Source organism: Dermacentor variabilis, chromosome 1 (genome assembly GCF_050947875.1).
Source record: "Dermacentor variabilis isolate Ectoservices chromosome 1, ASM5094787v1, whole genome shotgun sequence".
Classification (NCBI taxonomy): Eukaryota; Metazoa; Arthropoda; class Arachnida; order Ixodida; family Ixodidae; genus Dermacentor; species Dermacentor variabilis.
In genome coordinates, this window is record NC_134568.1 from 271,029,818 (window position 1) to 271,057,460 (window position 27,643).

General features: G+C 46.4%; 1 protein-coding gene across 5 annotated transcripts in view; it reads right to left on the minus strand.

Annotated features, from left to right (window-relative positions):
• Nucleotides 1–957: 957 nt before the first annotated feature.
• The window catches only part of LOC142564614 (bromodomain-containing protein 7-like), a 118,401-nt gene continuing 91,715 nt past the window's right edge, over nucleotides 958–27,643 (minus strand). Inside the window, exons 18-20 of one of the 5 annotated variants that reach the window (XR_012824628.1) lie at nucleotides 7,874–7,985; nucleotides 7,365–7,625; nucleotides 958–2,419 (exon numbers count right to left, since the gene is read on the minus strand). The gene's annotated coding sequence lies outside the window, so the exon portion shown is untranslated. Of the gene's footprint in view, nucleotides 2,420–7,364; nucleotides 7,626–7,873; nucleotides 7,986–14,484; nucleotides 14,617–27,643 lie in introns of those variants that run through there. The other 4 variants (XR_012824629.1, XR_012824631.1, XM_075675694.1 and 1 more) reach the window with 4 other exon arrangements.

Sequence of the window (27,643 nt, forward strand, 5' to 3'; positions counted from 1 at the left end):
TAAATACGAAGAAAAATGAACGTGCGAATGCGGCCCTTGCTTTTCATTTTACCTGGATATGCTTTTAAATAGAAGCGACATAATCATGGCCTATACACAGTTCTCCGTATGCAAAAAGGCACCGGCACACTTTTGATAATGATAATTCAGTTTCGTTGATAACGGTTACTATAGTTCTTGCAGCCGGCACAGGAGTCACTACCCTTTCTAGTTAACGGCTACCCCCTTCTTCCAATAACTGTTAGCGCTACCGTTATATTAACTGCAGTTACTAACACATTAATATAGAAATTAAAACCAGTTAGTAACTTATGGTTAGTAACTACTACATCTTTTCTAAGATTGTATGTTTCAACCCAGCCCCCGCCCCCTCCCCGGTGGAACGATGTGACAAACACCAGAAATCAATTAACGTTTCCGCATTCCATACAAGTGTGGTGCGAGTTGCGGGTACTATATCGACAACACCTAGCCGGTTGAGCATACTTACCAGTTGTACAAAATTAAAATATAACAGGGTACGATTTGGCCTGTCTTGCTGCTGGCCAGGAGATGATGATGGCAAGGAGCAGTGAAAGGAGTGTAAAAAGCAGCATAACTTGATATCCGCTGTGCCACAGCCCTTCTCTGGCGAGGACGCAAATTTGGCCAGCGACTCTAGTGTTTGGCGTGGAGGCAATGGGCACCGGCTTTGCCGGCAATGCCGCGACTATACCGTGCCTTCAGTTTCACCAGTTTCATACAATACGTATGCGAGTTACGCGAATACTGATTTTATAGATGATTTATATAGTCCTTGGCGGACATTATGTGCGCGAGCAATGCACTAATCATGTACATTAATTAACCAAATTTGTAAATGAACATATTAGTTAACATTAAGAGCATGCAGTAATCGCAAAACGGAAGCCAGCCACTCTTGATGTGCGCTGCTATATGCACGCACAATATCGACAAAAAAACGTAAATCATTTATAAAACCTGTGTTCGCGTAGCCCGCGCTTTTTTTTTTTTAATTAGAACTGGTGAACGTATAACCAGAGTTATTTGATACAGTGTATAACTTTGAAGGTTCGGCATACCGCAGAACGCCGAGTGTTTTCTGGCGCTCGGCGAAGGTCTTTGTTATCGCGTTAAAGGCTTCTCGAGACACCAGTGTTATTTTCTCCCAGATCCGAGCATCACATTTCTCAACCGGTAGCGCAGCGCACCAATCAGTTCTTCAGCGCAGTCGTAAAATCCATTGTCCGGTGGCAGAGCGCCACAGCCGCGCGTTCAGACACAAAAAGCGGGCGCCTGCTGCGACCTCGCGAGCGTCGATTGCCGTGCGCAGGCGGTTCGTGTGTGACACATCTGCGCGTACTTTCTTTAGGAACCGGGGTTTTCGAACCCGGGGGCCAGTCTCGAACGCCACGCCATCGGCGAAGAGCGAGCATCATCACGCACTCTCACCCAGCGTATATATCGGACGCTGCCTGGTCACCCTTCTTTCTCTCGCCTGCCTTCCTTTCTGCACCACTTGAACTCAATGACCGAGAGGGACACGATTGGGTGTACGGTGTTGCTGGCACATAGCTTTGTTGTGGGCGCACTAATGACCACCGAGTTGCAGTCGAAAAAATGCGAAAAATCTCGCCGGTATCGGCCCATTTTACCCTCCATCTTAATGCTCAGACATCAGAAACGGCATAAAAAAAAAAAAAACATCACGAAAGGGGAGCGAAGTTAAGACGGGCAATGGCGTAGTCCCCTTTTAACGCTTGCGGAAAGCCTCGCTTTCCGAAACGGCTTCTGTGCAACCGGCGCACTGAGAGAGTGCTCCATTTGTCCCCGCTCTCGCTTATTCTTATTTATCCTTTTCTCGACACTCTCGCAAGGCCTGCACGCGCGCGCAGATTACGTGCTCGGTGTAGTTCGCGCTGTCGTGTTACGTTGTTGTTCCTCCTCATACCGGCAAAGCGCTTTCTCGAAGGTTAGACGAAATACAATTGAACAGAATCGCCGGGGCGTTTTCGAAGCAGGACCAACTAAAAGCTTTTTTCTATTTTTTAAAAACATTCTCATGTTTTTTTTTTCTCGCGGGGCGTGCGAGGGGCCAACCTTCAGCCATTCTCTTCCCAAGTGCATTTACAAGACCATATCGAAGCGGCAACGGCTCGCAGAGGTGAGGCAGCAAGGCCGCGACAAGCTGCTGGGTCAAACGTGACAAAAAATTTCGCCATTTGCGGCGGAACGCCCGTGTCGTCCGACGAAAAACAGACCGACAGGCCGCTGCGTTTTTGCCCTTCACAAGAACGCGCGCAGCTCTGCAGAAGCACCTCGGTAATTTGCTTTCTCGAGTTCGCTGTCAAAACGGTGACTGTCGTTCGACGTCCTTGACCGGTAAAATGAAGAGAGAAACAGCACCATCTTGAAGCATCTGAAAATGGGCGAGAGGCAAAAAAGAAAAAAAAAAAAGAAAACTGAAAGCAATATCGTGAACAAACTTGGAAATTTTGTACGCTCTAATAGCGCGTCTGCCGCTTATATGCGCTGCGCAGAAACATAGAACCCCGTAGCCGCAAATTTTCCAGCGAGGGTCTCTTTGGCGGCGTCGCCCTCGTATGCCCTCTGGGTTGTTGTGAGCATATATATGTGTGCACCTGCTCGAAAGCAACAGGGACATTCATAGACCCGCCGTGGTTGCTCAGTGGCTATGGTGTTGGGCTGCTGAGCACGAGGTCGCGGGATCGAATCCCGGCCACGGCGGCCGCATTTCGATGGGGGCGAAATGCGAAAACACCCGTGCACTTAGATTTAGGCGCACGTTAAAGAACCCCAGGTGGTCCAAATTTCCGGAGTCCCCCACTACGGCGTGCCTCATAATCAGAAAGTGGTTTTGGCACGTAAAACCCTATAATTAGAATTGGGACATTCGCAGACACGCGCGCTTTCTATGCATGCGCAACAGTACGTGTATCTCGCGCTCCGAAGTAAAGGTCTCAACCTTATAGTCGAATTGCGCGGACTCGCTTTGTTTCCCCCGACACACTTTACGCGTAACAGCATGCGCCAGAACTACTGCCGGGGCTTCGTTACGCACGTGCTCTTTGGTTAAATCCACTTTCGTCGTTTTATATGCCCTTTGTCTCTTCCTGAATAACCTCGTCTTGAATAACGTTTAGGTTCCTTATTTCTTTCATTTTTTTCTTTTTCTCTTTTCTCTCATGCTAGAATAACATACAATGCCCTAACAATCGCTGTTGCCTAAAATAACCGTCTAAAATTTTCAGAAATATAGATAGCGTCAGATGCCCCTTGCGCAAGGACAAAGAACAGGGACGCTAATAAAGAACGTACCAAGAGATTGCGCAAGAGCATGTCGTTGGAAAAAGAAAAGGCTTCCCGGATGCTGCCGGATGCGACTCGCGCGTGGCAGTCGGTATGTTAAACCTCTGCGCAACAGCGTGAAACACACAAAATACACATACCGAAAAAAGTAAAATAAAGAAACGAGAGAGAGAGAGAGAGAGAGAGAGAGAGACAATAAAACGCGCATGGCGCGCCGTTGTTAGCATGAATACGTGCTTCCACAACGTCCGTTACGGAGGGAAACTCTGAACGCACGGAATATGAGATGGTCTTGCACCCAGGTCTTTTTTTCTTTTGTTTCCTTCTTATTTTTTTACTAACAGCTTGCTACAGGGATGATGGACCTCGCCACCGAATGCGCACACTAGTGCCGGGGCAGTTTGGCAGCTCCATATTATAGCTAGCTGCAAAAGTTGCCCAGCGACTCAAATGGAGCCTTTCAATAAAATTTCATCTCAAGTGAAAGAGTACCCAACTTTCGCTTTTATTATTCTGTGCGCACAGCTTCACTAGAGCACGTGACTCGGATCAGAATTGCCCATTTTCACGTTTCAGCGTGCTAGTTACGATGGGAATGGCAAGCAAGCAGTTGGGGGGGGGGGGGGGGGGGGCATCGTTCTGTTTCACCTCGTCCTCACCATTGTGCAAGCGTATAACTTCGTTATTTAGTGTGCGGCTCCCGTCACATTCAACCGAACGTTCAATCAAAACAGGTTTAAAATAATTTCACTTGTGCGCGGATTAGTATGCGAGCTGTTGGAGGAATTAGTTTATGCAGAACCAAAAACATTTGTAGACACCGAACGACTGATTAGACTCCTTGATAGACTAAGTGCGTGATTTTAATGTCTCTATGTTCTGAGCGAAACACTAGGCTCCGAGAGACGCCTCACTGTATAGGGCTCCAGATTGAGTTTGATTGAGCTAGTGGCTTTTTTTTTTTTTTTAACGTGCTTCGGAGGTTTCATTATCACAGACTCGTGCATTCCGCCCCCATCGGAATGAGGTCGGTTGACATCGGTCACGAATTCCCACTACCAATATCAACCCAGAGCACGCCACTTTAAAGCCAGAGATATGTAAAGAAAAAATAAAATAAAATAAACATAATATCGGGCACTAACTAATCAAGAGGCACCAACAAGTAAAGCAAGAAACCCAAACTACATAATAAATGCTTATTGAGACGGAAATGAGTCTACGGCTGGATAACAGTCTGGTGTGCTACCCTTTTCATAACCCTGTCGCAATAAGATTGAACTCTGGTATGACTAGCGTTGTGTGCGCGTGATCATTTTCACAATAGGCCTTTAGCACAACTCCCCTATAACTAGCCGCAATTCCTACATGCTTATACAACAAGAAAGCTTCCACAATTTACAACATGCGCCCGCAACTGGGCCAATAACGGTCGTGAGAAGAGTGTGATGACTGCTTCGAGCGTGCCCGCCTTTTGCAATTTCTTGCGGCGTTTTTTTGGGGGGGAAGTGGGCGCCACATCGTGTTGCATTGGCGCGAGGGACGTTTCGAAGTCAGCTTCCTGTTCAAAGGGCAGTCAGGGCAGCCCCTCTGCATATGTCTTCTCCCTCTTTTAATGCGTTTAGCATTCTTTGAGAACTAACCGCGATTTTCTTGCGACTCTGCAACCGCTTTCGTGGGCCGATCCCGAAGATATAAGTCTAACACAGGGGTAGAGACCACACGGCAATACCGCACGGTGGCACGGTGGTAAGGGGAGCGTTCTCGCGTTCTTCCCTCGTGACAGCTAGCGTTTTGAGACGCTGTCGACGAGACGCCGTGCCTCTGGTCGCAGACGCTGCACGGGGTTCCGAGCTGGTCATTGAGGAAGTGGCGCTCGAAGTATCGGCTGGCTTCCCACATATGGTTAAGGTACGGTGGTAAGGGCAGCGCCACCCGTAACACATATAGTGCAACACAGTGACACAAATAACCACCTCACAAAGCATGCTAAACGCATTCTTGGATAACAACCGGGCTTCCTTCTTCCTAAAATTTCTTCTTCTTTGGAAGAATGGCGTGACATGTGCTATACCAACTGGGCTATATACGTACGATTTCGGTCCGCCCATTGTCGATTTGAAGAGGCTACGTAGCGCTTTGTTATTTTCGACTGCACTAAGACAGAATTGCAGGACGCGTGCGTTGGTTGTTTTCTTTTTTTTAGCATGCACGCCTTGCTTTGCATTTGTAGGCTCGTTAGCGACAGCTCTAATCTTGTGTGTGAATCACTCATTCATTAGCTATAAAATATGCCGGAATAAAATACCGAGCTTCACGAATGATATCGTGAGATCAGGTAAAGTTATCACGTAAAATTTAGTCATCTAATTTACACTCTAGGCTTAGGGCATATATAGGCCATCTTTAAGCACGTTATTACGAAGATCCTACACCCAACCGGTCTGCACTTCTACGCTTTCAAAGTGTTTTTCTTGATATTCTGTTGTTTGGGGAGCGGTTCCCTTCCCTAAGTTATCTACAAGGCGTACTTGAGGAATGTTCTACGCGCTGCCGGTGTAAGGAATGTTCAAATCCATTATTAAATGTTATATATATATATATATATATATATATATATATATATATATATATATATATATATATATATATATATATATATATATATGGAGTTGAACATATATGTCAAAATCACTGGATTCGTCGAATGTTCGTCACATAATCTATTGTTTAAAAAATTTGGACGTGTTTTTTACAGCGAAGCTGTTAACCTCTAGTTGGTAAAAATTTTCGTGTCCGTCAGCAAAAAAAAAAAAAAAAAAAAACGACCTTAAAAGAAGAGCATATCTCCTTTGCAATCAAGCATATACAACACAGAGCTCGGTATTCATTTCAACAAAAAAAAAGCACAAAACAAGCGCCAAAACCGCATGATGGATGATAAGGCGCCTGTGAACAGTGTGAGGCACGTTCCTTCTCCCCGCGTGTGTTTCCCAGTAAATATTACGGTTGCATAAACTGCTCCGGTGGAAAAGGGGCAGTAGCAGCATACGAATCAGTGAGAGACGTCAGCAAACTTCATATATAAAAGGGAGACCCGCCTGGCAACTCATTCAGTTCATTGCAAGACAGATATATGGGTAGACCACGCAAAGTTAAGGCTCCCGAAGCGCAGCGTGAATACGATGAGCGTCGAAGAGTGCAAAATCGTCATGCTCAACAACGGAGTCGTGCTAAGACTAGGCAGAATAATAAAACATTTCATATCCCCATCGACGGCATTTGAGTGGTTTTCTAACAACTTCGCTGGCCATCCGCTTTCGCAGGGTCGGGATGGCGAGTCAATTTTCTTTTCTTCTGCCGACAATGACGAATAAATGCGCGTAAAATTTCGATGAACGTCACAACGATATACAAAGCTTCTCAATGCAGGCATTGCGACGCTCTCACATTATTTTTTTTCTGCTCAGGTTATAGGAACGCTGTAATTCTTTACGTGATCAAGGTGCATGGAATACCACATAGAAACATGGCACACTTGATGCTTATATTCCCAACTATGTCGTAGAGAAGCGAATATAACCGCGATAACGCGGTTGAGTATCTGAGTAGCCACCGGACTAACGCACAGCCCAAGCACGGCGCCATACAAGCTTTCACTCCCTTTTCCCCTTCCCCAATACAGAATCACCAACACCGAAAATATCCTCTGGCTAACCTCTCTTTCTTTTATTTTTGTCTCTCTCTCGCTCTATTCACTTCCTAAAGATGAGGGGCGCTGTGTACTCGCCTAAGATAGTGTCCCTGTATATGCTCCCGCAGACGCATATACAGGAATAATAGCCTATAAGAAAGCAAACTAGCGGCCGATCAGGCATTTAAAGTAAAATCGTCTGTAGTAGCTGGGAGGACAAGAAATAAGCGATAAAAAAGGGTTTCGTAACTGCTGACTCGGCGAGCTAGTTTTGCACAACTACATGACGTTGTGTTTTTCTTTTTTTTTTTCTTGCTTTCTTTCTTTTCGCCGCACTTACCCCGTCGTGAACGAAACCAAGGCAAGCCAAGGCCTCCGGGTCGCCTCGTGACCTAACGTGACTAGCTCGTTAATTTAGAGATCGGGCGTTTCGGAAAGCCGTGCAAGCGACAAGACGACGTCGTGCGCTCGCCCATCTTCGCGCCTGTGGCAGGGGTCGTGTGGCGAGAAGATGCAATAGGCCGCCGCGCTCACGTTCCGTCTTGCGTTCGCTCTCACCACGACTGCACCAGTACGCCACAGTAGAGAGGAACGTGAGGACCTGAAAAAAAAAAACAAATAAAAAATAAAAACAAGAACAAATGGTAGTTTAGGAGTTGAACCGCGATATGATTAAATTAGGCACGCCGTATAGTGGGGGACTCCAGATTAATTTTGACTTCCTGGGCTTCTTTAACGTACCCCTAATTCTAAATGTGCGCGAGCGTTCTTGCATTACGCCCCCATCGGCCCGGATCGAACCCGCGTCCTCAAATTCAGCAACGCAACGCCATAGACAATGGACTATACCGTGGCGGGTCGTCAGTACTTCGTTCCGGCCCAACCTTCGAAGCATTGTGTGTCGATGTTGGCGGCGTCCCTTACTGCACCAACAAAATAGAGCGGTCATGCAAAGCGTCCCCTGAAGAGCAAAAAGAATGTGCGCCACAATGGAGATTTCTCGCCTCGCACTTTAAGCGCTACTCTGCAGCTAGACCTTTCCTAGAAGTGACGTATCGAATTGCGTTACACAAAGACCCCAGTTATACCTTTTAAAGGGAAACGCCATCGTCAAACACCGCTATTAGAAGTCAACAGTATATACTTCGGAAGTATTGGCAGTGTGTCAATTTGATTTCTGCAGTCCGCATAAGCTATTCGCTTACTTTGACAACCATAATCGATGGTTTCGGCGTAATTCTTCTTTCTCAACTGGCTGTCCGTACAGTGTCTATGGTGCTGTATATGCTGTATACCACTATGAAGCTGTATGCAAGAATGAATAAAGGATAAAAGTCTTTTTTTTTCTGTATTGACGACTATACGCGGACATGGTGGTTCTCACGAATAAGGAATTTAATGTTAAGAACCTAACATGGTCTAGACGGTACACTGGTGCTTAACATGTGAACAAGCACTGATGTTTAGCTATCTGAGCACGTGTAGTGAAGTGCTGCAGTCGAACAGATGACATGCGTTCTCAGACTGTCACTAAATCGTATCGGCAACATGAAGAATATATGCATACAGGATGAAGGGGCGCTATCTTGGCGTGCCTTCTTTGAGCCCTGCCCAATATACTGCGGCAAGGAGGCTAGTTTTCAATGCGACATGGTTCGCAATTGTTAGAAAATATGAGAAGAGCAAAGAGACGAAGGGAGGTAAGTCAAACAGACGCACGGTCGGTTTGTTCACAATGGTCGGACGAGATTCATGACCACTGAAAGTTACGCACGCTATCCTGCTATTCAAGCACACACAAGTAGGAAGGATCATGCCCCCGATGCGTGTAGGAGGTACCTGCCGTCTAAGCGATCAAGGACAAGTGTGGACATTCCAGGATTGACTGACGAGCTAGTTGATTCATTATCGCAGAAAGAACAGCGCTTCAAGACCGGACACAAGGAAAGAACCACGCACACATTGCGCTAACTGCGTTGGAAGGCGTTGAAACAACAGCAAGATAATAAACACGCAGTTGGTAGTCAGCGCAGTGTGTGAGTGATTATTCCCTAGTGTCCCGTCTTGAAGTGCGCTGTTCTTTCTGTGAAGTGTGGACAGTCTCTCGGAATGCGATAATCATCTGTGTACGCCACAGCTTTTCTCTAATCAAACAAAAACGCGTAGGCCAACTCACAACCACGCTGTATAAAGCAATATGAATTTAACCACATCAATCTCCGCTCTAAAATTAATATTAAAATTAAAATTAAATTCTAGAGCTTTAGGTGCCAAAACCACGATTTGATTATGAGGCACGCCGTAGTGAGGGACTCCGGGTTATTTTAGAACACCTGGAGTTTTTCAACGTGCACCCAATGCACGGTACACGGGTGCTTTTGCATTTCACCCCCCTCTGGCAGTAGCATGACGCCATAGCCTCTACGTAGGCCACCACGGCGGGTAACCTCCGACTTCTTTAATTTTTTTTTTCATTTCCCCTTAATACGAGTGACGAATAAAAACTATTTACGTGGTTGGTTGGTTTTCCTCTATATATGGCTCATGCCCACTATGGGGGATTGGCCAGGATTAGGATGGGATTAAAAAGATTAGTCAAAGTTAAAAAAAAATAAAAAACGAACTTTTTGGGGAATATTAGATGAAAAATTAGATAACATATGTTCCAAGAATTTGGCGTTGAAATCATCTTGAATCAAACAAATTTCTCAACGGCTTCACAGACATCCGTAAAAATGTCACATACTATATAGGAGGCTCCCAAAGACAGAATATTGGGAATCGAAAGATGGAAAGAAATTGAATGGACAGGAATCGAAAGAGACAAGGCGGCATAATATGAAGCAGTGAACAAGAAGTCAGGGTGTTGTTGTTGCTTTTGACTAACTCAAAGGCTCAACGTTCTTGTTTTATTTATTTAGACGTAGACACCTGGGAAGGTATAGCTACGTCATAGCCGGCTATCCCGAAATTCCACTTTCTTAACGAAAGCTGCAATAAAGAATGGAAATACAGAGGATATCCTAAGGCACCATGCACACACGAACAACAGGCGAACAAAGATTGCCTCGTCTACGTGCACCAGCCCCGAAAGCACAGTCCAGTAGGTATGGCTGTTCGCTCTACGTCTGCATTGGCAACATTTGAAAGGTGGCTGCCAGAGATTTTTGCCCAAATTTCTCTTTACCTGATAGAAATAACTTCAGCAATGATTGACCGAAAAATATCCTCCAAACCCCATCATCTCACTCTAAATTATTAACAATACATCCCTATGACAACGTCTTACAGAGGAGGCTCCCGAAGAAATAATATTAGGATGATGATGATGTGTGTGGGGTTTTATGGCGCAAGGGCCAATGATGACCAAAGAGCGCCAAGCAATGATATAATGTACTTGATGACGCAATTAATGACAAAAGGTAACATGGCTGACAAGGACAATATATTAAATATAATGAATAATAACATTAGAAATGGAAAGATTCAATCCAATGCGCTGAAATGGTGCTTCTAAAATAATTTTCCGTAATGATAAGAAACAGCGGCATAATAATAAGTAGCGAATAAGTAGTAGTAAATAAGAAATAGAATAAAAGTTGCTGCCATAAATTTCTATCCAACCTTCTCTTTCACTGATGGAAGCATACCTTCAAGAATGATTAACCAAAAGATAGCCTCCATACCAAAGCCCCTCTATATTACTCTAAATTATGTTATGTCTGGGAAATAAAGGCATAGATTGCAGTCCTTCACACCACTTAACTACAACAGTCTAATACAAAAGTCTAACACGCTAACCCAAAACGCTAACACTGCAGCCTTTTTTCTCACTCTGACGCCAGCACTTTATGGCAGCACCTCGCATTTCCCACCAACTCAACATTATATATCACTTAGATATTTCTTCCCTTTCTTCTCGTTTATTAGATATTATCTAGTAATATATATTTCTATGTATATTTTTCTAGTAATAGTAATATTTTCTTTGCGCTTACAGCGGCTGGCGCGAGTCGTATTATTATTATTATTATTATTATTATTATTATTATTATTATTATTATTATTATTATTATTATTATTATTATGTCAACATTATATATCAGCCTGACCGAAGTAGTTGGAGAAGTATGGGAGAGGCCTTTGCCATGCAGTGGGCGTAACCAGGCTGATGATGATGATGATATATCAGCCATGTAAGCAACTCCCGAGAGATTTGAGCAAAAGCTATTCGCAGTTTTCCTGAATGACCCATATTCAACTACGGATCAAGTTGCCTCTGAGCAGCTTATTCTTACTAAATAATTGCACAAACAATACAGAAGTGACATCCGGCTATCACCCAACAAAGCGAGTTCCATCTGCCTGCGGGATGCCTGCCTGCCCCCCCCCCCTTTCTTTTTTTGTCTCTAGAATACCGTATTTACTCGCATGATGCTCGCAACCCCCACATCGGTCATCACAAAAATGTATTTTTTTCCCTCAACTAAACATCGCACCCTCAAAAATTGCTGCAACGACTTTCGTCAGCTTGTTCCGGCCGGTGGTGATGATAGCGCATGGCAGCCGACCGCTGGTGTTACGATCAGCGATTTCAATGTTTATACAGACTCAGCAGAACGTTTCTCAGATTTCCGACTGGTAATCTGGGTTTATCACTTACAACACGAAACATATTATCATTTGGTGCCTGTCAATAAGCGCAAGTCACCGGTCTATCGTACTGCTCTGCGCAAGTTCATTGAAGCGTTCGGAAGATTACGCTGCTAGGTTACTGTGGTGTACTTCAATTCTTTCTTCTTTTTGTTGTTGCACGTTTATGAACGAGCCTTCTTAGTATTTTGTTACGCTTTAATTACCTAACGTTTCGTTTTTGATTGTTTGCTTTTTTACCCCTCTTCGTCTTTTGTTGGGTGCCCTTTTCATTAACTCCAGTGTGGCCAATGGCCCGCGAATGTATGATCCATGTGTTGAGGCAACAACATAGGACTCTGAATAGGTCGGGCCGGAGTCACTTTATTTGTTTAGTGATTCTAGGTGGAGCTAGTGTTTGCAGATAAGGGGTCTTTGCAGTTTCTATTAGTGTAGAACCTGTGCTCTGACTGCAAGGGTAAGTGCTGCTTGGAAGTAATATTTTCGTTGAGCTTATAGCGGCTGGCGCGAGAACTGCGATCTACAGCCACCTGACTTTTTTGGGGGGAACCCTACGTTCTCCTGGAATATTTTCTGCGTGTAATTATCGACTCTCGTAACATCGCATCTATCTTCCGCGAATACCAGCATTATGCGAGTAAATACGGCAAGCCCGTCCTTTTGGTTTGACTCCCGCGCCTGAGAAGGCCAGCGTAATATAGGGAAAACCGGACAATCACACGAGTTCCTTGCATATTCCACAACTACCACAGCCCCGACAGAGACCGAGAACTCGCAGGTCCGTGTGTTTGGGTGGCTGGCGCGACAGGACAATAGTCCATGAATTAAGACAAACGCACGGTGGAGAAGGCAATATGGCGTGGCATACTGTGCCCAAGCTTCTTATTCATGCGCCCGACTTTTCACGTCTCAGCAAAGCTTTAGCAATGTCCCTCTACGTCCACCGTTTACTTTCATTAATTTTACGTCCCGCTTTTCATTAAGAATTATATGTCTTCCCGGAATATTACTTTCTTCTTATTTAAACGTATTATGCCTTCCTTGCTGCGTTTAGTTCCCGTCTTTGTGCGTCCACAAGGCAATCGGCAAAAAAAAAAGCATCCGACAAAAAGAGCCTTTTAACATTTTGGCGCCGCTGACACCGCAAGGAGGAAACAAGCCCGCCAAGACAAAGGCAAGGAACTGCGGCTGAGCGCCTCGGCAAACGGCCACGCCCAGCTGTAAAGTAATCAAGACCGTATTCACTCTCAAGTCACGACTCCTTACCGCAGAGTAATACATGCAGTGGCCTCAGAAAAAAAAGGCGCCTACCGGCTGCCTGAGAACGGAACAAGAACCACCGTTCGTGTTGATCACCAATTAGCTTCCGCCATTTAAAGAGCGCGCGCAATTTGCATTGCATGGAACCAACCACGCGAAGCATGCCGGCTTGCATGGTGGCCCTTGTGAAAGGAGCTGAGTTGTTTTCTGGTTCACTATAATAAAGGCGCTGGGTAATTCAATCCTATAGTGCAAGCGAACTGACACGTGCATGCAGTGTGTGAACTCAGCGCCGCTTTTATCAAGCCGCGCAGAAAGCTACTCGTATACAGATATATCTGCAACATGTCATAAATGTGTTTAAGCTCGCGATTCAACGGACTTCCTCTTCTAACGCAACATGCTACTGACTCACGAAAGAAATCGATAAGGTGGGGGGAGAAAGGTACAAGCGCGCCCACTGACCTCGGAAGGCTTTGTAGTCTTTACTGGTATTTACCACCGTAAGCTTGCACTGCAGTCGCGGTCGTTTGCGGTTGCATATCGAGCGACGCCGCGAACGATTTGAACCAATAAAACCTTCCGTTCGTATAGCTCCTTAGGCCATGTCACAACTGCTATGGCTGTTACGCCAACAGTATAAATGCGCATTTCCACCGTATCGGCTTCTGCACCAGGGATTATGTTCTCAAAACGCAGTTACTGACTGCCATGCACTCGTGCGTCAGCCAATTAATCACGATAGCCGAGCTGTTACATGTACTAAAACTTTCTGGAATGTGACTCGTCCGTGGATGCTTGACATTGGTGAAAAAAAAAAAACACTGATACGCAGCCATAGGCCGAATGTAACTAGATTTCCCTAAACAAATTCGAGAAGCAAACACTTGTACGATATATGCACGCTGCGCGCAAGTAGCTCCGCCACGACACGTAGCCTCGCTGTTCACCTCCGCTGTCGCCGACGTGCAGTCCTTACTCATTGTTCGTTGTGGGCGACAGACGCAGGCGTCGAAGCAACCGCAGCAATCTTTAATCGCACCAACTACCACGCGACCACCGAACTCGAAGTGCGGTCACGGCAAGTGGGCAACCCCGTGCATGCTAGCTAGCGAAACGCCTACGGTGTGTACGCGTCTTCGAATGGGGCGCCTCCTGACCTTTCATCGTATGGCCCGATAAGCGACCCGGGCCAGCAGCTGGAGACTGGAGTGTTAACTGGTTGAAGTGAGCGGCAGCTGTGCAACTGCGACAGCCTGGAAGCACATCAGCCGCCACCTCAGCGGTCTCTATCGAAATAAAAATTAAATCAGCACTCCTGAGGTCACTCGACACCGGAAAATCAAAGAACGATTAAAAACAAAAGAGAGAGAGACGCGTGGAACCGAACGCTGCAGATCCCACTAAGTGCCGCGCGTGGCTACATCAACGGCGACCACTGAAAAGAGGCTGCATGCACGGGAGGTGAAATTGAAAGGCACTGTTGAGTAATGCACACAAAAGCACAGAAGGACAAGCCAGACGCGCACAGAAAGCAGATGAACCGAAGGAGAAGTGTATTGCAGGCACAGCGGCTACGCAGAGCATTGCTTATCGGAGAACACTGACGAGTAGTACGCGTATGCCTCGTTCCCAAAATGCTCGTTTTGTCGCCAGTTAATGCGCAATGTAGATCAGTCCTGCATAGCAGAGAAAAACAAGAAACAATGGTGTTGATCAGAAGTGGTGAAGGTACAAGTGCAGCAAATATATATCTATAATCAAAATAATTAAAACACCGCCATGACAGTCATTCACAGTGGCCATTTATTTTACACTTAACCTCTCATGACCAGATTTTTTTCTTTTTTTTTACACACACAAATACATTTTACTCGGACTTCTAAGTATTCGTATGAGTGGCGAGAAACCGAAGTTACTTTCAACGCATTTTCCGCTTAATTTCTAGCACGTACGTAAACAAAAACGAACAGAACATGGCGTCTAGCGCCAAAAGATGCCTCTTTATCCTCCATTTCACTCAGTGCGTCTTTCGACTTGAGAAGTGAACCATCTCGCATCTCGTGACATCTTGTGAAATGGTTAGTATCGTAGAAAGGAAGCTAGAAACTTGTTAGACCGACGTGAACCTGTAATGGCCGCGTCTGCGCGGGCTTTGTACCGTTCGACCTCGTTGCAAACTCAGATAGGGCTTCATTTTCCAAATGCGACATGTTAGAACACTTGGTTGTCAGACATGTCGCACTTGTCATTAGAAACCAGCTATCTCTCTGCTATCTAGGTTTGTGAATGGTGGCGACGGCTAACACTCGCAGGGTTCTAGTAGTAACACATAAATACCCCAGAAAATGGACTGAAGAACGGCGCCGGGGGGCGGTAGCCCAATTGGTAAAGCATCGCACGCGTAACGGGAAGACGTGGGATCATTCCCTACCTGCGGCAAGTTGTTTTTCATCCACTTTCATTTCCATTAATTTATCATTTCTTTAATTCAATTAGTCAGTACAAGTAATTTCCCCTGTGTTGTACTTGGTGTCAGTGTTTGTTGGCTTCTTATGATATGACTAATAAAAAATTGGGCCCCTCGGTTAACCTCCTTTCTTCTCGTTTATATATATATACATATATATATATATATATATATATATATATGGCCAGAGCTGCGTTCTAGGCGAAAACAATTTCCCTACGCATGCGGTGCGAAATGCAGTGATGGATGCGGCTGCAGCCGGAAACACAGGCAGCAGGGGGCCCCCGGCGCTGCAGCAGCCGCAACGCGCTGCTCGCCTGTGTACGCTCCACATCCCGGCTTAATCGGGCTTGCCGCTGCAACGCGTGCGAGCTTCTTCGCACACGCCGCGCAGCGGGTGCGCGCGCGGGCCGAAAACGCGGAGCGGTGGGAGCCCTCCTCCACGCACCATCCGCGACCCTAAACCTCCTCCCCCTCGCACTTGAATTGCCCTTTTTCATGTTCGCGGCGAGCGGACTGAACAGGAACAGCCGGCTACAGCCAAATGGACGAAAACAATGAACGAGCGCTGCCAACTATACGGCGTCAGCACAGGAAGGTCGACGGGTACTCTACGGCCTTGTTTTTTTAGGAAATCGCCCAAATGCGAAGCACAAGTCCGGAAAAGAACTCGGCGCGGTTTTGTTATGGGCTGCCGAATCGCGCAGCAAACTTGGCTCGAGAAGACAGTTTACGCGGCACAAAGCATGCCTCGGTTGCGTCGCGAGAGTTCTGCGTACCGCTCAGCCAAGAATCGTCGCTCTATGGGGAGAGCGACCCCTTTTGTGAGCGCTATTCTGCGAGAGACGGCGTAAATGTAACGTGTGCGGTGTCTGATGCTAGTGGTGGCAATAACAGTGCAGTTTGCCTTATAGGGAATACAAGCATAATGTTTCTTCCGCACCGAACTCGCACAATATGACGTTTACAAGCTAATACCGGGGCACCGTCGCTCCATGTAAAGTGCAATACCTATAACGTATCGAGAATTTACAGAGCAACATAGTGCAGGGAATTGCAGAGATCTGGTCACTTTCATAAGGGGTGGCCTTAGAACTGCGCTGTATGTTTCATAAAACGACAGTGACGAGCACGCATATGGAATATATACACCGATGTGACAAGGACAAAAACCCATATTCACGCTTTCCATTCCGCAATCCAAGTTAACCGTTTCGCACACAGATTTCGCCTTGCGTGACCATTTGCTTTCACTATTGACCCTCTTCGCGGAGCAGCTGGTTCTAGAGAAACGAGAGGGCGCTTTCGGCGGCGCACCGCCGAATTGGTGGAAGAAAAGTAAGGAAACGACAAAGGACGGAGACGTACAAAAGCACAGTTCGCAATAGGGGATCAGAAAATTTGGGCGTGGTAGTTCAGCGTTTTTTTTTCCTTTTTTCATTGTTTAACCTACACTCTAAGAAAAGTTTACACCCTTTGGAGTGCCCCTTCTGCCACACAATAATCGTTATCTGCCTTGATGCGTTTCCTTTCTTGAAAACGCCGCGCCCGCAACTTTCCTTTCGGGAATGCTATCAAGCTGATAACGCGCGTGCCGTTCGTTACTGGAAAGTTCCGGGCTCGCAGCGTTAAAGAAAGGAAACGCATCAAGGCATATGACGATTATCGTTGTGTGGCAGCAGGGGCACGCCAAAGGGTGTAAACTGTTCTTACACTCTTAAAACGGTTGCACCATTTGGGGTGTAAATTTGTACCACAACAATAATCGTCATCTGCCTTGCTTGCGTTTCCTTTCCTGAAAACTCGGCGCTCGCTACTTTCCTGTCGAGAATGCTGCGTCACACTGATAACGCGGCGCCGTTCGTGACTGGGAAGTACCGGGCTCGCCGCGTTAGAGAAAGGAAACGCGGGTAAGACGGATGACGATTATCGTTGTGGGACAAGATAAACCCCAAAGGGTGTACATTTTTCTAAGAGTGTAGAGTGTAAGTTTGCTTAAGAGTGTACACTTTAACAAAAGTTTGCACCCTCTGGGGTGTATATCTGCCACACAACGATAATCGTCATCTGCCTTGATGCGTTTCCTTTCTTGAAAACGCCGCGCCCGCTAATTTCCTGTCGGGAATGCGATGTCATGCTGATAACGCGCATGCCGTTTGTTACTGGGAAATACCGGGCTCGCAGCGTTAAAGAAAGGAAACGCATCAAGGCAGATGACGATTATCGTTGTGTGGCAGATATACGTACACTCCAAAGGTTGCAAACTTTTTTAGTGTGTAGTTGGCTGCAAAAATAGTGGTATATTAAGGAATGGAATGAATCTGCGAAGCCATGTTCGCGAACCGCTCTCTATTTAAAAAATTTGCACCCGCCGTGGTTGCTCAGTGGCTATGGTGTTGGGCTGCTGAGCACGAGGTCGCGGGATCGAATCCCGGCCACGGCGGCCGCATTTCGATGGGGGCGAAATGCGAAAACACCCGTGTGCTTAGATTTAGGCGCACGTTAAAGAACGCCAGGTGGTCAAATTTTCCGGAGTCCTCCACTACGGCGTGCCTCATAATCAGAAAGTGGTTTTGGCACGTAAAACCCCAAATATTAAAAATTTGCACCCTTTGGGGCTTATCTTGTCCCACAACGATAATCGTCATCTGTCTTGCCCGCATTTCCTTTCTTTAACGCTGCGAGCCCCGTACTTCCAAGTCACGAACGGCTTGCGCGCTATCAGCGTGACACAGCATTCTCGACAGGAAAGCAGCTAGCGCCGAGTTTCAGCAAGGAAACGCAAGCAAGGCAGACGAGAATTATCGTTGTGGGACCACAATACACGCCAAAGACTGCAACCACTTTAAGAGCGTTGCTGCAACTGTCCGTACGCGTTACCGGCACTTCGATATGTATGGCTTTCTTCGAGGATACAGAAATTTGCTCATCCGCCAGCGCTGTATCGCTAATTTTCAAAGAAAGTGCTTCAACCCCGGAACGTCGGCAAGAGTGAGTACCGCCGACAAACGAGTAGCGCCGCTTCCTGTCGTACGTTTCGCGCACAGTATCTACACACATCTACCCTCAGATGGCACGGAAGCTTACGCCCACTCTATCACTAACGTGCCAATAAGTGCAGTGGGCGCACACTTGAACATATGGGCAGCATATAGGCGCAATAAATGACGGACTACACCAACAGCGCACGAATGGTCGAAGCTGAATGTTTCATGACGGTCCAGAAGAGTAAGCGAGTTACTAGCGGTAATACATCTTTGCTACAAGGTATTACAATGTATGAAAGGGCTGCATTTCAAGCCGCGCGCAGCAAGAACAAATTTACCGGAACTGAGCAGACCCGCGAGCGATTAGGCAGAAATAATCAGACAGTGACCGCACTAAGTAAATTTACTGAGTCAGAAATGTGGCAAGCCACGGCTTAAACATATTTGCCAAATAGAAAAATAACAACAAAACACACTGATTCTGATTAATTTCATGAGCGGACAGTTTGGATAGCTTGGAATACATATTTAGCCTTACTTTTAAAAAACAAGCACCACATATGTGCTGCTCGCGCCATTTGGACATAGCTTAATCAGCTTTCAAAGCGCTTTTGCATGTTCTCTGAAGCTGGGGCCAAAGCTTCGTGTATTCCACCGTCTACGATATCTCCCGAAACAGAAGATTGCTAAGCCACACCAGCGTCATACACATCTATTGTAAACGCGGAGGCAACGCAGACAGTTGAGGCAAGCAATGAACTCGTCGTGCACCACGTGATCAAACATGGCAGCGCCCACGGGATCGCCGCGAAAAGGGTGAATACGCTACGCTAACAAGCGCGCTACTGCACTCACTGTCGTTGGCATTGAACGACAGCTCATAACCGACACCCGCGGTGCGTACTCATCGACGCATTGGTCGTACGGCCGCTTCGGGGCTTGACTGCGTTGCAGGGTGTTTGAATGACATTTGATATCGACCAAGCTCGAAAATAGTTGCAGAACTCCGCTTTAACAACCTTGTTGTAAAATTCCACAACATGTATGGTATATAGACAAAGTGACATGTGAATTTAATTCGCGTTAATTTATCTCCTGTTATTCTGGCGGATATTCAAATGTCAGCGCTCACAGTGAATGAAGGTTGGGGGTGCAGAAACGTGCGTGTTCGCTGATGACCAGTCGCCTGGCACCGCTTACTCGGACTTATTCGTTTGTTTTACAACACCTTCGGAAAAACGATTATGTTAGTTACTACGGGCAAAACCTTTCCATACGTTGAACAGGGAGCTCAAGGACAGTAAAATGAAACTGCTTCCAGCATCAAGTTGAGCTGTAACATATATTGCGAGGGGAATCCTTTACGTTTCTGGTAGAACATTGTCGGTGACCCGCTGGCCATTCGCCACAACAATATACCCTGAAACGCGCCATTTATAGGCCAGTTAATTATCATTCAAGTCGAGTTATATAACTCTTTAACCATCAACCATTCCGTGCTATAGTGTTTTCTATTGCTAAACTTCTGGCGCGCAAAAATAAATAAATAAAAATAAAAACACGGACAGGAACGCGCACAAGCGCTTCTGTGTGACGTGCATTCTTTGACCATAAAGAGGGTGAACCGAACAAGCTGGTAGCAATTCATGTCGAAAATTTAGCACTAAAACTAGACAAACAAGAAAAGGTAGAACACCCCCCCCCCCTCCCCGCCACAAGCGCTTACTATCAACTGAAGGTTTATTACGGAAAAACAGGTATATAGTGAATAAAATTGCGCATGCCCACTTACACGCTGAGAAATATTATGCAGCAAAAATAACACAAAAGGAACGCCAAGAAAAGGCGTGCTGCATGATGATTCCCTTCTATAGACAATTCTCCCTTTCATGTTTTGCTGTTGTGGGGTTTGAGTTGAGCGGGCTAACGTTGAGATTCAAAGATCAGACTGCGTGACGCCACATCTTACGGCATTCGGTTGAAAAATGGGCTCAATAGCTTTCAATAACTGGCTGCTGGATGCACAAGCGTACAGTAAAGGTGGTAATTTTCGCGATAATGTTCAGTTCTTTTTCGCACCAAACGTCTCAATCCATCGTCGGGACAAAGCTAACAGTAGCGAAGTAGCCCTGCCCTAATGGCCGCAATAGGCGCACGTTCGCCGACTGCTAAACACTCCTCGAATGTGTCGCAGCGAACGTGCATGCCCAGCCTCCAATGTGAGCAGACCCGAGGCGACTCTGCGCCGGTGCCTGTGTGTGTAGCCTGGTTTATTGCCCGTAATCGCGCCAGCACGCCATTTCATAAAACACTGACTCGCAGTCATCAACGGCGCGCCCCCCTGCACAAACGAAGTGAAATTTCATGCCCGAGCATTATCACCCTGCGGCCGATCTCGAGCATGTTCAGAATTCCGTTGCGCCACGCACTAAAAACTTAACGACCGGCGCCGCCGCCGGGCGCTCCCACCGTCGGCCGGAAAGCGCGGGCAGTGTGCGTTTACACCGCCGCAGCGGCGACCGCCGGCTGCCGCACGCTACCGCGGCAGCCCGGCCGAAGCGCCGGCGATGGCCGCGCGTACGTACAACACGCGCTTAGCCGCGCGGGTAACAGAAGTGCGCGACTCCGCCTTCGTCGGCGACTCTCCCTCCTTCGGTCAGCGGCACCGAAGCTCGTACGATTACGCAGGCCCATTGCGGAGATAGGCATCGGCATACACAGCCTTTGAAAAGGCCCGAAAACGCGCTCTCCTTCCGGGTGCGGCATAATTCGTGAGGGAGACCTCTCCAGCAGCGGTCGAACTGTGCAGCTATACCGTAGGCACAAACACAGTTTGTGGGTCAGGTTCGGCGGCTTTTTGTCCTTTCCGGAACTCGGGCCAGCATTGAAACGGCGGCGGACGTATTGAAATGTGCTCGGTCACGCTTCGATATGGCAACATCAGGAAGCGAAACTAAGAGCTGCGGCCTGTCGCACGTATCATCGAGCTTTTTTTTTTTCGTTCATTTTTTCTATTTGGCGGCCACACGTGCTCTGCCCGGCGGTGTCAAATGTTGGTCGCTCCACCCACTCCTTTTAAACGGCCCATTACGGGCACTATTGACACCACTATTCTGAGTTTAAAAGGGTGCGCCGAATAAAACGCTGAGCAACGCACGCGCGTGGCAGTTACGAGTAACTCGTAGAAATCAGCTTAGACGCCTTTCGAAAATGCTGTCCCTGTATAGCGCCATAACCTTACCACGCAGTGTGGCTCATCATGTGCGATTTGGAAAGACTAATATAAAACCATTTGTAATGAAATACCAGGCGTTTCTTTTTATGCGCAGCTTGCTCTTCAGAAAGAAGCTGTCATATCCAGGCCCCTGTGGTTTTGCAGATAGGCTACGTGGGTAGCCGGATATTAACAGCAAGAAAAAAATCTACGATAATTTCGCTAATTCTTTTCTTTTTTTTTCAAGTCCCCTGAAGACCAATACGGACATTACATAGGGTTGTTAACCCGCCGTGGTTGCTCAGTGGCTATGGTGTTGGGCTGCTGAGCACGAGGTCGCGGGATCGAATCCCGGCCACGGCGGCCGCATTTCGATGGGGGCGAAATGCGAAAACACCCGTGTGCTTAGATTTAGGTGCACGTTAAAGAACCCCAGGTGGTCAAAATTTCCGGAGTCCTCCACTACGGCGTGCCTCATAATCAGAAGGTGGTTTTGGCACGTGAAACCCCAAATATTATTATTTACATAGGGGTGTTAAAATAAATCAGTGATAGATACAGTACACGCATTCAAAGAGATAATGCATGTTAAAATAAAACGTAGAAGACAAGCGTAAAAACAAAAACATATATATATATATATATATATATATATATATAAAACTAAAATATGCTAATTAAATTTCTAATTGCTAACTTTAGGGCAGTTGTTCGAACAGCGAAATTAAAGTCGAGGAGTAGTGAAGTCATGTCTGCTTGCACAAATCCTGAGACTAGCCCCACTTTCGAGATATGCGACCTCAAAATGTGCTAAAAGATGTCTCGATGTTCCAGTTAAGATAATCTTGAACTGTTAGAGGCCCGATTTTAGGAAAATGCTAACTGGAACGCCCATGTATCGCAACACAAATTTAGGGTTGCATTCTCTCAAAAGTGGTGATATAGTTCCAGGATTTCTGCTAAGCAGGCATGACTTCTCTGTACTCCTTGGCTTCAGTTTTGCATTTACATGTGCCCCAATTTTAGTAATTAGAAGGTTAATCGCTATATTCTTGTCAACTAGCGAAATTACCGTTGAACATTTTCTCGTTGCTAACGTCTGCCTGGCCACGTAGCCTATTAGCAGAAACTGCAGGGGCCCAGATATGACAGTTTTTTAAAGCGGATTTCCGCATTGAAAAAAAGACGGTATATCGAAAAGAAAGGATGCGAGAAATGTTTACATACGTTAGGACGCATTATGCAGTGCATTTTCCCGTGAAAAGCTATTAAAGAAGCACATTACGCTTTTCGTGGACATATGTTTGTGCATGAGGACTATTCACTCGGGAACTTTATTGGCGAGTTCAGGAATGAATGACCGATTTTCCGCCCAGCTACTGCAGCGGTCTTGCGACGGCCGCGTTCAGTGTCGGGTGAATTTGCACCGTTGCTACAACAACGAACCGTGCAACTTGCGCAGCACTAACGACCAAGCACGAGTCCTTCTCTGACGCAAGAGCGCAGTCGAACGCATTTCGACTGCTTGCTTACCTGCCATGGCACATCATCGAAAATCGCCAGTTATAAAAAGCCTTTGTAGTATATGTTCCACAGATTCAAGCGAAAAAGTTGCGAGGTTTAACGTCAGAAAAACAACTCACGGGCTGTGATAAATGCCAATTTGTTTGTTTGTTTTTTCCTTACATCGGAGGGGGCGCCTCCTGAATAGTTTCCACTGCTTGGGGTTCTTTATCGGGCACCCAAAGTATGGTACACTGGCGTTCGATTTCGCGTTTCACCCACCCCCCATTGGAATGCGGCAGCCGGGGCCACGAGTCGAACCCTTGACTTCGCACGCGGCAGCAGAACGCCACGGCCACTGAGTCAACGCGGCGGGCCCGAGCAGATAACAATAACATACAATCGGTCATTCGTACAGACCAATCATGTTGGGGTTTTGCCCTAAAATTAAAATTTAACACCGCAGTTTACTCATGCCAGTTGGCTGATTTATACACTGACAACAGCGAATGGCGTTACTGTAAGAATGACAGCTAACCTCCTGGTGGATACACCGTTGCAATCTGTACTGATTCACCAAAGTACAAGCTTAGGAAACCTTACTGTCTTACTATGCACGGTAGGCGTGACTTGGCGACAATGTTTGTTATGTTTCTATTGCCGAAAAACAGTTAAATAATAATAATAATAATAATAATAATAATAATTTCACAGATAAACTCGACCTTCTTGAGACAATGTAGAACGCAAATATTACAAGCCATCCTTCAATTTGGTCACAATAGTCATCCCCAGCAAAGAATCACTTAAGCCTTCTATGAGCTATAACTCAACTTATATTACACACCAACAGAATATGGTGTAGAGGTCTGGTTACATACCGCCGCTTGTGGCTTGTAAACGCGCGGATACATACGGCGATGCCAACGTCGTCTCCCTGTGGCGTAGGCAGAACGGGGAATTCGCTTGCGGGTCCGATCCCCACATTCTTATTTTCTTAAGCTGCCACGTGTACCGAATGTCAGTGGCGTGCTAAAAACTTCGCTCTTTTCTCCCTTTTCCCAAAATGAAATCATAGCTACGACACAGTCGTTGTGATATCCTAACAGTATACACTACAGTATCATGGTTTGTATACTTAGCAGTTACAACTTGGCCAAGTAGCACTCGATAACCAAGGTGACGACGATCAATAACCGCGCCATACTTGCTACGAACAGTTGAGACTGCAACATTTATTTAAAAAAAAAAAATTGCGTCAAGTCCACAGTCACACGTTTCAGTAAAAATCTGATGCGAGGCTGTGAAACGGTACGTAGGAGCCAAACAAAGGAATCAAATCGGACGAAATGTCGTTGAGACGTACTACAGTCCTTGTATTTAAGGCCATGTATACTTATCAGGTGAATTTTAGTGCCTCCTTCTTGCAATTCTCAGTGTCCGCGTCAAAGACCGATTACGTGTTCCAATTAAACGGATGACATCCATAATAACTGAGCGACTCTGACATCAGAGAATCAAGACATGGCGTTCCCGTAATTCGAACGCCGAGAGTTCGAAGTGACAAAGGCTGTCGCTCCATTTCCCACGATACGTGCACGGTATCGGGGGCGAGCCTGCGGACTGCCGTAGCCTCGAAGAATCGAAACCACCTCGCGGCGTCGGCACGCAACCGATAGTTGAGAGGCACCGCTAGGCTAAACTTCGGTGCGTTCCGCCATTGGAATGCGCCTTCCAATATCCCTTAGAATTGTCTTGCCCCTTTTTTTTTATTTATTTTTTGATATCGTGGTCCATCAGCTTTCGTCCCCGATGAGAGCGAGACGGGAGTGCTATAGTCGCCCGAGCAAAGAGATTGCCGAAGCAACTCTGCAGCGACTTGTAGAAGAATCGTTAGCAGCAATTATAAAAATTTAATTAGAAGTTGTTGTCGCGCTACAAGCAAAAAAAAAGAAAAGCTTACACGACGAACATGCAATGCGTGTTTCACGACTTGTCCACAAATACATTTCTAAATGCTAAGCGCTTCTAAGTTTTTGCCGAACGAACTGGCAGTTATAGACGTGGGTCCACAGACGCTGCTTCAGTTGTCACACGAGGAGGGACAGCTCGGTTTCATTTAAACGCTCATATACGCCGCTGGACAAACTGTTCGAGTTAAAAAATAAAGCATAACGACATATACTTCATCGAAAGCAAGTTCATCAGCCTAAGGCGTTTCATCCATGCTATCGCTACGACATTTACACGTTGTGCTATTGCTATGCACTGCTATCGCTGACACAATAGCAACAAATACAGCAATCACACTTCTCTGTGCTTGTCGCTTCGCCCTAGATGAAAAAAGAAAGCATTAAATAGGTACTCGTGCCTTAAAAATACGGCTTAATTGGATCACAACATTACGGGTGAGCAAGGAAGAATACGCAAAAGTAAGGCCGCCACTAGTGAGGAATCGCGCACTACTACTCATGCTTACAAGTTGTCGTTCGCACGGCGCCTTTCAACCATTATCAAAGGCTTCAGGTTCTTCATACAGTGCCTGATAATAAAGCACACGCATAAAGTTTTCGCCGCAAATGTTTTATTGCTTCGTGCTCAAAAGGACATGATCTCGTGCAATTAAAGCAGCTAGTGACACTTGTCTGCCACTATTTTGTAACTATAGTTTGTTCTTGAAGGATCTCAACAGAAACCTTTTGACCATAACGAAATAGCTACACCAAAGTGCAATACTGCTGCAAACGTAGGTAACTTTTTAAGTGCAGCACATCTTTTCTTTTGAGAAATATTACTTCAGCTTAGTTCTTCTACACATGTCGTTCTGTTTGACGCAGCACAACACGGATCGTGAAAGCTCGCGAGGAATGGCGAGGAGCTATAACAAAATAATTCAGTCAGACGCTTAGAAAGGCAGCAGCTCCAAAATGGCAGGAAAGGGGACACAGGTGGTCTTGTGCAGTAACACTCATATTTGGAGCCCTTGATGTCCAGGGGTCGACATCTATATACGGCTATATTCACTGTCCATCCGGAGTCACAGTATAGGATATCTTTAGCTTTTTGCTCCTACAGGGCGCTGTCAACTTCAAACTCTAGACTCTAAACAGGAACAATTGCGCATTGCACTATTACACGAATCAACCCATACACGTATACGCCCAAACTTTGCCATATCTTGTATGGGAACCAGGTGCGCTGGCGGTATGATCTCACTAATTCCATTTCATGTGCCCGATTTTCAAGAAAAGCCGTGATATGATAGCACGTTTACGAACATGCCAACGAGGACGGCAGCCTGCTATTCAACTTGTGCTCACAAGGAACAAGCCTAATAAGACGCTTAATGTAATGAATGACAGAGCTGGATGGCTCTCGTTTGCGTCGGCTCAAATGGCATCATGAGTGAAAACAGGCTTAATACAGCTTCCACACGTGACAATGTGGCGACGTGGGCTTGTTTGTCAGTCATACTAAATTGGGATGAAGTGCACCGCAACACCAACAAGTAGACACAAGAGTCATTGTGTGTCTACCATTCCTTCTCGTCTCGTCACCTCAATTCAATATGCCCGTGCTAACGGGAACGTAATGGTTTGTTCTTCACTACTTCCTCAACACCGCCGTAGACAATACTAGACAATGACGCAGCTTTTCACTGAGGTGCTAATGGTGATGACGTCAGTCGTACGGAACCCACGAAATGAAAAAAAAAAACGAAAGTCGGTTGCTTTAAATTCCACTGACAAATCAGAGCCGCTTGCTAGGGCGGAGGGGGCAGCCACCGCGCAGTTATGCGGTGAGCAGCATTCTGGCTGCAGCCGCATTCTGGTCACGCGGTCGTCGCGGCCCCACCCCGCCTCATGAAGCACTGTAACCGCTGTAACTCTCGCACGGTCACTCACAGCTTCCGCCACAAAACATTTGGGCGCAACCGTTGTGCTGCTGTATGCGGTACAGCACACCGGAATAACGCAACAACCGCCACCACCACGCACGTCACGCAGTCATCACGCCCGTTCAGCAGGAAACTTCTCACTGTCCTTGCGAGTTCTAATAATGCAAATGACGTTGCGCTGCCTCGCAGTTCGCTTCGTGCCAGCGGTGTCAAAAGGAAGCACACGGTGACAGCGAACGAGAAGTTTTTCCCACTTTACAAGTTTAATAATATTTGGGGTTTTACGTGCCAAAACCACTTTCTGATTATGAGGCACGCCGTAGTGGAGGACTCCGGAAATTTTGACCACCTGGGGTTCTTTAACGTGCACCTAAATCTAAGCACACGGGTGTTTTCGCATTTCGCCCCCATAGAAATGCGGCCGCCGTGGCCGGGATTCGATCCCGCGACCTCGTGCTCAGCAGCCCAACACCATAACCACTGAGCAACCACGGCGGGTCCACTTTACAAGTTTGTCCTGCTGTATAGGAAATCCACTTTAACAGAACCACATGTACATATATATAGCGGCAAGCAGTAACCGACATCAATATAAACCACTAATGCGATCCACGATACATCACAAGTGCGCCGT